This window comes from Coffea arabica, chromosome 11e, assembly GCF_036785885.1.
Source record: "Coffea arabica cultivar ET-39 chromosome 11e, Coffea Arabica ET-39 HiFi, whole genome shotgun sequence".
Taxonomy (NCBI): domain Eukaryota; kingdom Viridiplantae; phylum Streptophyta; class Magnoliopsida; order Gentianales; family Rubiaceae; genus Coffea; species Coffea arabica.
The window spans coordinates 46,344,932-46,357,335 of record NC_092331.1 but is presented as its reverse complement, the minus strand read 5'-3'; the positions used below and the strand labels follow the sequence as shown (position 1 = coordinate 46,357,335).

Sequence of the window (12,404 nt, the reverse complement as noted above, 5' to 3'; positions counted from 1 at the left end):
TGCAAGCGTGAAGGATTGATTTCATGATAATTTAGAGTTGCGGGATGAGGGAAAAAAACAGGGTGCAAATCAATAACAAAAAAAAATATAAAGTAAATAAATAAAAGGATAAGAGGAAAATGCTTGAATTGACGCTTAAAATGAATTTCGGTCTAGAAAAGCCACACTGCTTCGCAGGACGGGGTAGTTTAAAAGAATAAAGCGAAAGGAACATGGCGGGTGCGATCATACCAGCACTAATGCACCGGATCCCATCAGAACTCCGAAGTTAAGCGTGCTTGGGCGAGAGTAGTACTAGGATGGGTGACCCCCTGGGAAGTCCTCGTGTTGCACCCCTCTCTTTTTTGTTTCGAAATCCAAATTTCCTATTCGTTCTTTATCCTGTAGTAATTTAGCTCCGTCGGAACGATTGCTTAATATTTTGCTTCTTGTCGAAGCGTGAAGGAGGATCTGAAGGCGCGAGACAAATCAGGAACGGTACGGCTCGATCAAAGCCCGGATCGTCGCTCAAATTTGTCGGCGCAAATGTATCACCGCAACTAGGGGTGGCAATTTTCGACACGACCTGAAAACACAACACGAACCTAACACGAAATTAATGGGTTTGGGTTGAGGTTTCGGGAATTCGGGTCAGAATCGGGTTGGACCCGATGAACCCGAAAAGAAAACCGGTCGATTTCGGGTCAACCCGTGGTGACCTGATATGACCCGTTTACGAATTAAAAATAATTTAATAAACATAAAAATAATTTTATCTAACTAAACTAAGTTATTCTTTTTTTCAAAGGCATTAATTACTTAATCCTAAACGAATTTATTTAATTTGTGTGAAGTTGAAATTATTATACTTGGACAAATAATATATTATATTATTTTTCACTTTTGTATTGTTTTAATTTATTTTATATTTTGCTTGGGATAAAACACTTTTACGGTGTTTAATTTATTTTAGATTTGATTTGGAATCATTTATTTAAATTTTTATTACTTGATTATGTAATTAGTTTTGTGAGAAATTGATTTTATTAGAAATTACAGTGATAAATTAATAAATTAAAATTAAGTTTCGGGTCATTTCGGGTCGACCCGCCGCCCCGTAAACCTGAAATTTTCGGGTTCGGGTCAGCATACCTGACCCGTCACGGGTTGGCGGGTCGGGGTTCGGGTCAACAGATTTTCTGGCGGGTCTGTTGACCCGAACCCGACCCGCCAACCTGATTTGGACCCGAATTGCCACCCCTAACTGCAAGCGTGAAGGATTGATTTCATGATAATTTAGAGTTGCGGGATGAGGGAAAAAAACAGGGTGCAAATCAATAACAAAAAAAAATATAAAGTAAATAAATAAAAGGATAAGAGGAAAATGCTTGAATTGACGCTTAAAATGAATTTCGGTCTAGAAAAGCCACACTGCTTCGCAGGACGGGGTAGTTTAAAAGAATAAAGCGAAAGGAACATGGCGGGTGCGATCATACCAGCACTAATGCACCGGATCCCATCAGAACTCCGAAGTTAAGCGTGCTTGGGCGAGAGTAGTACTAGGATGGGTGACCCCCTGGGAAGTCCTCGTGTTGCACCCCTCTCTTTTTTGTTTCGAAATCCAAATTTCCTATTCGTTCTTTATCCTGTAGTAATTTAGCTCCGTCGGAACGATTGCTTAATATTTTGCTTCTTGTCGAAGCGTGAAGGAGGATCTGAAGGCGCGAGACAAATCAGGAACGGTACGGCTCGATCAAAGCCCGGATCGTCGCTCAAATTTGTCGGCGCAAATGTATCACCGCAACTAGGGGTGGCAATTTTCGACACGACCTGAAAACACGACACGAACCTAACACGAAATTAATGGGTTTGGGTTGAGGTTTCGGGAATTCGGGTCAGAATCGGGTTGGACCCGATGAACCCGAAAAGAAAACCGGTCGATTTCGGGTCAACCCGTGGTGACCTGATATGACCCGTTTACGAATTAAAAATAATTTAATAAACATAAAAATAATTTTATCTAACTAAACTAAGTTATTCTTTTTTTCAAAGGCATTAATTACTTAATCCTAAACGAATTTATTTAATTTGTGTGAAGTTGAAATTATTATACTTGGACAAATAATATATTATATTATTTTTCACTTTTGTATTGTTTTAATTTATTTTATATTTTGCTTGGGATAAAACACTTTTACGGTGTTTAATTTATTTTAGATTTGATTTGGAATCATTTATTTAAATTTTTATTACTTGATTATGTAATTAGTTTTGTGAGAAATTGATTTTATTAGAAATTACAGTGATAAATTAATAAATTAAAATTAAGTTTCGGGTCATTTCTGGTCGACCCGCCGCCCCGTAAACCTGAAATTTTCGGGTTCGGGTCAGCATACCTGACCCGTCACGGGTTGGCGGGTCGGGGTTCGGGTCAACAGATTTTCTGGCGGGTCTGTTGACCCGAACCCGACCCGCCAACCTGATTTGGACCCGAATTGCCACCCCTAACTGCAAGCGTGAAGGATTGATTTCATGATAATTTAGAGTTGCGGGATGAGGGAAAAAAACAGGGTGCAAATCAATAACAAAAAAAAATATAAAGTAAATAAATAAAAGGATAAGAGGAAAATGCTTGAATTGACGCTTAAAATGAATTTCGGTCTAGAAAAGCCACACTGCTTCGCAGGACGGGGTAGTTTAAAAGAATAAAGCGAAAGGAACATGGCGGGTGCGATCATACCAGCACTAATGCACCGGATCCCATCAGAACTCCGAAGTTAAGCGTGCTTGGGCGAGAGTAGTACTAGGATGGGTGACCCCCTGGGAAGTCCTCGTGTTGCACCCCTCTCTTTTTTGTTTCGAAATCCAAATTTCCTATTCGTTCTTTATCCTGTAGTAATTTAGCTCCGTCGGAACGATTGCTTAATATTTTGCTTCTTGTCGAAGCGTGAAGGAGGATCTGAAGGCGCGAGACAAATCAGGAACGGTACGGCTCGATCAAAGCCCGGATCGTCGCTCAAATTTGTCGGCGCAAATGTATCACCGCAACTAGGGGTGGCAATTTTCGACACGACCTGAAAACACGACACGAACCTAACACGAAATTAATGGGTTTGGGTTGAGGTTTCGGGAATTCGGGTCAGAATCGGGTTGGACCCGATGAACCCGAAAAGAAAACCGGTCGATTTCGGGTCAACCCGTGGTGACCTGATATGACCCGATATGACCCGTTTACGAATTAAAAATAATTTAATAAACATAAAAATAATTTTATCTAACTAAACTAAGTTATTCTTTTTTTCAAAGGCATTAATTACTTAATCCTAAACGAATTTATTTAATTTGTGTGAAGTTGAAATTATTATACTTGGACAAATAATATATTATATTATTTTTCACTTTTGTATTGTTTTAATTTATTTTATATTTTGCTTGGGATAAAACACTTTTACGGTGTTTAATTTATTTTAGATTTGATTTGGAATCATTTATTTAAATTTTTATTACTTGATTATGTAATTAGTTTTGTGAGAAATTGATTTTATTAGAAATTACAGTGATAAATTAATAAATTAAAATTAAGTTTCGGGTCATTTCGGGTCGACCCGCCGCCCCGTAAACCTGAAATTTTCGGGTTCGGGTCAGCATACCTGACCCGTCACGGGTTGGCGGGTCGGGGTTCGGGTCAACAGATTTTCTGGCGGGTCTGTTGACCCGAACCCGACCCGCCAACCTGATTTGGACCCGAATTGCCACCCCTAACTGCAAGCGTGAAGGATTGATTTCATGATAATTTAGAGTTGCGGGATGAGGGAAAAAAACAGGGTGCAAATCAATAACAAAAAAATATATAAAGTAAATAAATAAAAGGATAAGAGGAAAATGCTTGAATTGACGCTTAAAATGAATTTCGGTCTAAAAAAGCCACACTGCTTCGCAGGACGGGGTAGTTTAAAAGAATAAAGCGAAAGGAACATGGCGGGTGCGATCATACCAGCACTAATGCACCGGATCCCATCAGAACTCCGAAGTTAAGCGTGCTTGGGCGAGAGTAGTACTAGGATGGGTGACCCCCTGGGAAGTCCTCGTGTTGCACCCCTCTCTTTTTTGTTTCGAAATCCAAATTTCCTATTCGTTCTTTATCCTGTAGTAATTTAGCTCCGTCGGAACGATTGCTTAATATTTTGCTTCTTGTCGAAGCGTGAAGGAGGATCTGAAGGCGCGAGACAAATCAGGAACGGTACGGCTCGATCAAAGCCCGGATCGTCGCTCAAATTTGTCGGCGCAAATGTATCACCGCAACTAGGGGTGGCAATTTTCGACACGACCTGAAAACACGACACGAACCTAACACGAAATTAATGGGTTTGGGTTGAGGTTTCGGGAATTCGGGTCAGAATCGGGTTGGACCCGATGAACCCGAAAAGAAAACCGGTCGATTTCGGGTCAACCCGTGGTGACCTGATATGACCCGATATGACCCGTTTACGAATTAAAAATAATTTAATAAACATAAAAATAATTTTATCTAACTAAACTAAGTTATTCTTTTTTTCAAAGGCATTAATTACTTAATCCTAAACGAATTTATTTAATTTGTGTGAAGTTGAAATTATTATACTTGGACAAATAACATATTATATTATTTTTCACTTTTGTATTGTTTTAATTTATTTTATATTTTGCTTGGGATAAAACACTTTTACGGTGTTTAATTTATTTTAGATTTGATTTGGAATCATTTATTTAAATTTTTATTACTTGATTATGTAATTAGTTTTGTGAGAAATTGATTTTATTAGAAATTACAGTGATAAATTAATAAATTAAAATTAAGTTTCGGGTCATTTCGGGTCGACCCGCCGCCCCGTAAACCTGAAATTTTCGGGTTCGGGTCAGCATACCTGACCCGTCACGGGTTGGCGGGTCGGGGTTCGGGTCAACAGATTTTCTGGCGGGTCTGTTGACCCGAACCCGACCCGCCAACCTGATTTGGACCCGAATTGCCACCCCTAACTGCAAGCGTGAAGGATTGATTTCATGATAATTTAGAGTTGCGGGATGAGGGAAAAAAACAGGGTGCAAATCAATAACAAAAAAAAATATAAAGTAAATAAATAAAAGGATAAGAGGAAAATGCTTGAATTGACGCTTAAAATGAATTTCGGTCTAGAAAAGCCACACTGCTTCGCAGGACGGGGTAGTTTAAAAGAATAAAGCGAAAGGAACATGGCGGGTGCGATCATACCAGCACTAATGCACCGGATCCCATCAGAACTCCGAAGTTAAGCGTGCTTGGGCGAGAGTAGTACTAGGATGGGTGACCCCCTGGGAAGTCCTCGTGTTGCACCCCTCTCTTTTTTGTTTCGAAATCCAAATTTCCTATTCGTTCTTTATCCTGTAGTAATTTAGCTCCGTCGGAACGATTGCTTAATATTTTGCTTCTTGTCGAAGCGTGAAGGAGGATCTGAAGGCGCGAGACAAATCAGGAACGGTACGGCTCGATCAAAGCCCGGATCGTCGCTCAAATTTGTCGGCGCAAATGTATCACCGCAACTAGGGGTGGCAATTTTCGACACGACCTGAAAACACGACACGAACCTAACACGAAATTAATGGGTTTGGGTTGAGGTTTCGGGAATTCGGGTCAGAATCGGGTTGGACCCGATGAACCCGAAAAGAAAACCGGTCGATTTCGGGTCAACCCGTGGTGACCTGATATGACCCGATATGACCCGTTTACGAATTAAAAATAATTTAATAAACATAAAAATAATTTTATCTAACTAAACTAAGTTATTCTTTTTTTCAAAGGCATTAATTACTTAATCCTAAACGAATTTATTTAATTTGTGTGAAGTTGAAATTATTATACTTGGACAAATAATATATTATATTATTTTTCACTTTTGTATTGTTTTAATTTATTTTATATTTTGCTTGGGATAAAACACTTTTACGGTGTTTAATTTATTTTAGATTTGATTTGGAATCATTTATTTAAATTTTTATTACTTGATTATGTAATTAGTTTTGTGAGAAATTGATTTTATTAGAAATTACAGTGATAAATTAATAAATTAAAATTAAGTTTCGGGTCATTTCGGGTCGACCCGCCGCCCCGTAAACCTGAAATTTTCGGGTTCGGGTCAGCATACCTGACCCGTCACGGGTTGGCGGGTCGGGGTTCGGGTCAACAGATTTTCTGGCGGGTCTGTTGACCCGAACCCGACCCGCCAACCTGATTTGGACCCGAATTGCCACCCCTAACTGCAAGCGTGAAGGATTGATTTCATGATAATTTAGAGTTGCGGGATGAGGGAAAAAAACAGGGTGCAAATCAATAACAAAAAAAAATATAAAGTAAATAAATAAAAGGATAAGAGGAAAATGCTTGAATTGACGCTTAAAATGAATTTCGGTCTAGAAAAGCCACACTGCTTCGCAGGACGGGGTAGTTTAAAAGAATAAAGCGAAAGGAACATGGCGGGTGCGATCATACCAGCACTAATGCACCGGATCCCATCAGAACTCCGAAGTTAAGCGTGCTTGGGCGAGAGTAGTACTAGGATGGGTGACCCCCTGGGAAGTCCTCGTGTTGCACCCCTCTCTTTTTTGTTTCGAAATCCAAATTTCCTATTCGTTCTTTATCCTGTAGTAATTTAGCTCCGTCGGAACGATTGCTTAATATTTTGCTTCTTGTCGAAGCGTGAAGGAGGATCTGAAGGCGCGAGACAAATCAGGAACGGTACGGCTCGATCAAAGCCCGGATCGTCGCTCAAATTTGTCGGCGCAAATGTATCACCGCAACTAGGGGTGGCAATTTTCGACACGACCTGAAAACACGACACGAACCTAACACGAAATTAATGGGTTTGGGTTGAGGTTTCGGGAATTCGGGTCAGAATCGGGTTGGACCCGATGAACCCGAAAAGAAAACCGGTCGATTTCGGGTCAACCCGTGGTGATCTGATATGACCCGATATGACCCGTTTACGAATTAAAAATAATTTAATAAACATAAAAATAATTTTATCTAACTAAACTAAGTTATTCTTTTTTTCAAAGGCATTAATTACTTAATCCTAAACGAATTTATTTAATTTGTGTGAATTTGAAATTATTATACTTGGACAAATAATATATTATATTATTTTTCACTTTTGTATTGTTTTAATTTATTTTATATTTTGCTTGGGATAAAACACTTTTACGGTGTTTAATTTATTTTAGATTTGATTTGGAATCATTTATTTAAATTTTTATTACTTGATTATGTAATTAGTTTTGTGAGAAATTGATTTTATTAGAAATTACAGTGATAAATTAATAAATTAAAATTAAGTTTCGGGTCATTTCGGGTCGACCCGCCGCCCCGTAAACCTGAAATTTTCGGGTTCGGGTCAGCATACCTGACCCGTCACGGGTTGGCGGGTCGGGGTTCGGGTCAACAGATTTTCTGGCGGGTCTGTTGACCCGAACCCGACCCGCCAACCTGATTTGGACCCGAATTGCCACCCCTAACTGCAAGCGTGAAGGATTGATTTCATGATAATTTAGAGTTGCGGGATGAGGGAAAAAAACAGGGTGCAAATCAATAACAAAAAAAAATATAAAGTAAATAAATAAAAGGATAAGAGGAAAATGCTTGAATTGACGCTTAAAATGAATTTCGGTCTAGAAAAGCCACACTGCTTCGCAGGACGGGGTAGTTTAAAAGAATAAAGCGAAAGGAACATGGCGGGTGCGATCATACCAGCACTAATGCACCGGATCCCATCAGAACTCCGAAGTTAAGCGTGCTTGGGCGAGAGTAGTACTAGGATGGGTGACCCCCTGGGAAGTCCTCGTGTTGCACCCCTCTCTTTTTTGTTTCGAAATCCAAATTTCCTATTCGTTCTTTATCCTGTAGTAATTTAGCTCCGTCGGAACGATTGCTTAATATTTTGCTTCTTGTCGAAGCGTGAAGGAGGATCTGAAGGCGCGAGACAAATCAGGAACGGTACGGCTCGATCAAAGCCCGGATCGTCGCTCAAATTTGTCGGCGCAAATGTATCACCGCAACTAGGGGTGGCAATTTTCGACACGACCTGAAAACACGACACGAACCTAACACGAAATTAATGGGTTTGGGTTGAGGTTTCGGGAATTCGGGTCAGAATCGGGTTGGACCCGATGAACCCGAAAAGAAAACCGGTCGATTTCGGGTCAACCAGTGGTGACCTGATATGACCCGATATGACCCGTTTACGAATTAAAAATAATTTAATAAACATAAAAATAATTTTATCTAACTAAACTAAGTTATTCTTTTTTTCAAAGGCATTAATTACTTAATCCTAAACGAATTTATTTAATTTGTGTGAAGTTGAAATTATTATACTTGGACAAATAATATATTATATTATTTTTCACTTTTGTATTGTTTTAATTTATTTTATATTTTGCTTGGGATAAAACACTTTTACGGTGTTTAATTTATTTTAGATTTGATTTGGAATCATTTATTTAAATTTTTATTACTTGATTATGTAATTAGTTTTGTGAGAAATTGATTTTATTAGAAATTACAGTGATAAATTAATAAATTAAAATTAAGTTTCGGGTCATTTCGGGTCGACCCGCCGCCCCGTAAACCTGAAATTTTCGGGTTCGGGTCAGCATACCTGACCCGTCACGGGTTGGCGGGTCGGGGTTCGGGTCAACAGATTTTCTGGCGGGTCTGTTGACCCGAACCCGACCCGCCAACCTGATTTGGACCCGAATTGCCACCCCTAACTGCAAGCGTGAAGGATTGATTTCATGATAATTTAGAGTTGCGGGATGAGGGAAAAAAACAGGGTGCAAATCAATAACAAAAAAAAATATAAAGTAAATAAATAAAAGGATAAGAGGAAAATGCTTGAATTGACGCTTAAAATGAATTTCGGTCTAGAAAAGCCACACTGCTTCGCAGGACGGGGTAGTTTAAAAGAATAAAGCGAAAGGAACATGGCGGGTGCGATCATACCAGCACTAATGCACCGGATCCCATCAGAACTCCGAAGTTAAGCGTGCTTGGGCGAGAGTAGTACTAGGATGGGTGACCCCCTGGGAAGTCCTCGTGTTGCACCCCTCTCTTTTTTGTTTCGAAATCCAAATTTCCTATTCGTTCTTTATCCTGTAGTAATTTAGCTCCGTCGGAACGATTGCTTAATATTTTGCTTCTTGTCGAAGCGTGAAGGAGGATCTGAAGGCGCGAGACAAATCAGGAACGGTACGGCTCGATCAAAGCCCGGATCGTCGCTCAAATTTGTCGGCGCAAATGTATCACCGCAACTAGGGGTGGCAATTTTCGACACGACCTGAAAACACGACACGAACCTAACACGAAATTAATGGGTTTGGGTTGAGGTTTCGGGAATTCGGGTCAGAATCGGGTTGGACCCGATGAACCCGAAAAGAAAACCGGTCGATTTCGGGTCAACCCGTGGTGACCTGATATGACCCGATATGACCCGTTTACGAATTAAAAATAATTTAATAAACATAAAAATAATTTTATCTAACTAAACTAAGTTATTCTTTTTTTCAAAGGCATTAATTACTTAATCCTAAACGAATTTATTTAATTTGTGTGAAGTTGAAATTATTATACTTGGACAAATAATATATTATATTATTTTTCACTTTTGTATTGTTTTAATTTATTTTATATTTTGCTTGGGATAAAACACTTTTACGGTGTTTAATTTATTTTAGATTTGATTTGGAATCATTTATTTAAATTTTTATTACTTGATTATGTAATTAGTTTTGTGAGAAATTGATTTTATTAGAAATTACAGTGATAAATTAATAAATTAAAATTAAGTTTCGGGTCATTTCGGGTCGACCCGCCGCCCCGTAAACCTGAAATTTTCGGGTTCGGGTCAGCATACCTGACCCGTCACGGGTTGGCGGGTCGGGGTTCGGGTCAACAGATTTTCTGGCGGGTCTGTTGACCCGAACCCGACCCGCCAACCTGATTTGGACCCGAATTGCCACCCCTAACTGCAAGCGTGAAGGATTGATTTCATGATAATTTAGAGTTGCGGGATGAGGGAAAAAAACAGGGTGCAAATCAATAACAAAAAAATATATAAAGTAAATAAATAAAAGGATAAGAGGAAAATGCTTGAATTGACGCTTAAAATGAATTTCGGTCTAGAAAAGCCACACTGCTTCGCAGGACGGGGTAGTTTAAAAGAATAAAGCGAAAGGAACATGGCGGGTGCGATCATACCAGCACTAATGCACCGGATCCCATCAGAACTCCGAAGTTAAGCGTGCTTGGGCGAGAGTAGTACTAGGATGGGTGACCCCCTGGGAAGTCCTCGTGTTGCACCCCTCTCTTTTTTGTTTCGAAATCCAAATTTCCTATTCGTTCTTTATCCTGTAGTAATTTAGCTCCGTCGGAACGATTGCTTAATATTTTGCTTCTTGTCGAAGCGTGAAGGAGGATCTGAAGGCGCGAGACAAATCAGGAACGGTACGGCTCGATCAAAGCCCGGATCGTCGCTCAAATTTGTCGGCGCAAATGTATCACCGCAACTAGGGGTGGCAATTTTCGACACGACCTGAAAACACGACACGAACCTAACACGAAATTAATGGGTTTGGGTTGAGGTTTCGGGAATTCGGGTCAGAATCGGGTTGGACCCGATGAACCCGAAAAGAAAACCGGTCGATTTCGGGTCAACCCGTGGTGACCTGATATGACCCGATATGACCCGTTTACGAATTAAAAATAATTTAATAAACATAAAAATAATTTTATCTAACTAAACTAAGTTATTCTTTTTTTCAAAGGCATTAATTACTTAATCCTAAACGAATTTATTTAATTTGTGTGAAGTTGAAATTATTATACTTGGACAAATAATATATTATATTATTTTTCACTTTTGTATTGTTTTAATTTATTTTATATTTTGCTTGGGATAAAACACTTTTACGGTGTTTAATTTATTTTAGATTTGATTTGGAATCATTTATTTAAATTTTTATTACTTGATTATGTAATTAGTTTTGTGAGAAATTGATTTTATTAGAAATTACAGTGATAAATTAATAAATTAAAATTAAGTTTCGGGTCATTTCGGGTCGACCCGCCGCCCCGTAAACCTGAAATTTTCGGGTTCGGGTCAGCATACCTGACCCGTCACGGGTTGGCGGGTCGGGGTTCGGGTCAACAGATTTTCTGGCGGGTCTGTTGACCCGAACCCGACCCGCCAACCTGATTTGGACCCGAATTGCCACCCCTAACTGCAAGCGTGAAGGATTGATTTCATGATAATTTAGAGTTGCGGGATGAGGGAAAAAAACAGGGTGCAAATCAATAACAAAAAAAAATATAAAGTAAATAAATAAAAGGATAAGAGGAAAATGCTTGAATTGACGCTTAAAATGAATTTCGGTCTAGAAAAGCCACACTGCTTCGCAGGACGGGGTAGTTTAAAAGAATAAAGCGAAAGGAACATGGCGGGTGCGATCATACCAGCACTAATGCACCGGATCCCATCAGAACTCCGAAGTTAAGCGTGCTTGGGCGAGAGTAGTACTAGGATGGGTGACCCCCTGGGAAGTCCTCGTGTTGCACCCCTCTCTTTTTTGTTTCGAAATCCAAATTTCCTATTCGTTCTTTATCCTGTAGTAATTTAGCTCCGTCGGAACGATTGCTTAATATTTTGCTTCTTGTCGAAGCGTGAAGGAGGATCTGAAGGCGCGAGACAAATCAGGAACGGTACGGCTCGATCAAAGCCCGGATCGTCGCTCAAATTTGTCGGCGCAAATGTATCACCGCAACTAGGGGTGGCAATTTTCGACACGACCTGAAAACACGACACGAACCTAACACGAAATTAATGGGTTTGGGTTGAGGTTTCGGGAATTCGGGTCAGAATCGGGTTGGACCCGATGAACCCGAAAAGAAAACCGGTCGATTTCGGGTCAACCCGTGGTGACCTGATATGACCCGATATGACCCGTTTACGAATTAAAAATAATTTAATAAACATAAAAATAATTTTATCTAACTAAACTAAGTTATTCTTTTTTTCAAAGGCATTAATTACTTAATCCTAAACGAATTTATTTAATTTGTGTGAAGTTGAAATTATTATACTTGGACAAATAATATATTATATTATTTTTCACTTTTGTATTGTTTTAATTTATTTTATATTTTGCTTGGGATAAAACACTTTTACGGTGTTTAATTTATTTTAGATTTGATTTGGAATCATTTATTTAAATTTTTATTACTTGATTATGTAATTAGTTTTGTGAGAAATTGATTTTATTAGAAATTACAGTGATAAATTAATAAATTAAAATTAAGTTTCGGGTCATTTCGGGTCGACCCGCCGCCCCGTAAACCTGAAATTTTCGGGTTCGGGTCAGCA

General features: G+C 39.2%; 10 non-coding genes across 10 annotated transcripts; all 10 read left to right on the top strand.

Moving 5' to 3' along the window:
- Nucleotides 1-217: 217 nt before the first annotated feature.
- LOC140029621 (5S ribosomal RNA) lies at nucleotides 218-336 on the top strand. Its single transcript, XR_011833527.1, has one exon. It is a non-coding gene; the product is annotated as a 5S ribosomal RNA (ribosomal RNA).
- Nucleotides 337-1,461: 1,125 nt separating this feature from the next.
- Nucleotides 1,462-1,580, top strand: LOC140029620 (5S ribosomal RNA). The gene has a single exon (XR_011833526.1). It is a non-coding gene; the product is annotated as a 5S ribosomal RNA (ribosomal RNA).
- A 1,125-nt stretch (nucleotides 1,581-2,705) lies between these two features.
- Nucleotides 2,706-2,824, top strand: LOC140029619 (5S ribosomal RNA). Its single transcript, XR_011833525.1, has one exon. It is a non-coding gene; the product is annotated as a 5S ribosomal RNA (ribosomal RNA).
- Nucleotides 2,825-3,959: 1,135 nt separating this feature from the next.
- LOC140029617 (5S ribosomal RNA) lies at nucleotides 3,960-4,078 on the top strand. The gene has a single exon (XR_011833523.1). It is a non-coding gene; the product is annotated as a 5S ribosomal RNA (ribosomal RNA).
- A 1,135-nt stretch (nucleotides 4,079-5,213) lies between these two features.
- Nucleotides 5,214-5,332, top strand: LOC140029616 (5S ribosomal RNA). The gene has a single exon (XR_011833522.1). It is a non-coding gene; the product is annotated as a 5S ribosomal RNA (ribosomal RNA).
- A 1,135-nt stretch (nucleotides 5,333-6,467) lies between these two features.
- Nucleotides 6,468-6,586, top strand: LOC140029615 (5S ribosomal RNA). Its single transcript, XR_011833521.1, has one exon. It is a non-coding gene; the product is annotated as a 5S ribosomal RNA (ribosomal RNA).
- A 1,135-nt stretch (nucleotides 6,587-7,721) lies between these two features.
- On the top strand, nucleotides 7,722-7,840 carry LOC140029614 (5S ribosomal RNA). The gene has a single exon (XR_011833520.1). It is a non-coding gene; the product is annotated as a 5S ribosomal RNA (ribosomal RNA).
- Nucleotides 7,841-8,975: 1,135 nt separating this feature from the next.
- Nucleotides 8,976-9,094, top strand: LOC140029613 (5S ribosomal RNA). The gene has a single exon (XR_011833519.1). It is a non-coding gene; the product is annotated as a 5S ribosomal RNA (ribosomal RNA).
- Nucleotides 9,095-10,229: 1,135 nt separating this feature from the next.
- On the top strand, nucleotides 10,230-10,348 carry LOC140029612 (5S ribosomal RNA). The gene has a single exon (XR_011833518.1). It is a non-coding gene; the product is annotated as a 5S ribosomal RNA (ribosomal RNA).
- A 1,135-nt stretch (nucleotides 10,349-11,483) lies between these two features.
- LOC140029611 (5S ribosomal RNA) lies at nucleotides 11,484-11,602 on the top strand. The gene has a single exon (XR_011833517.1). It is a non-coding gene; the product is annotated as a 5S ribosomal RNA (ribosomal RNA).
- Nucleotides 11,603-12,404: the final 802 nt, after the last annotated feature.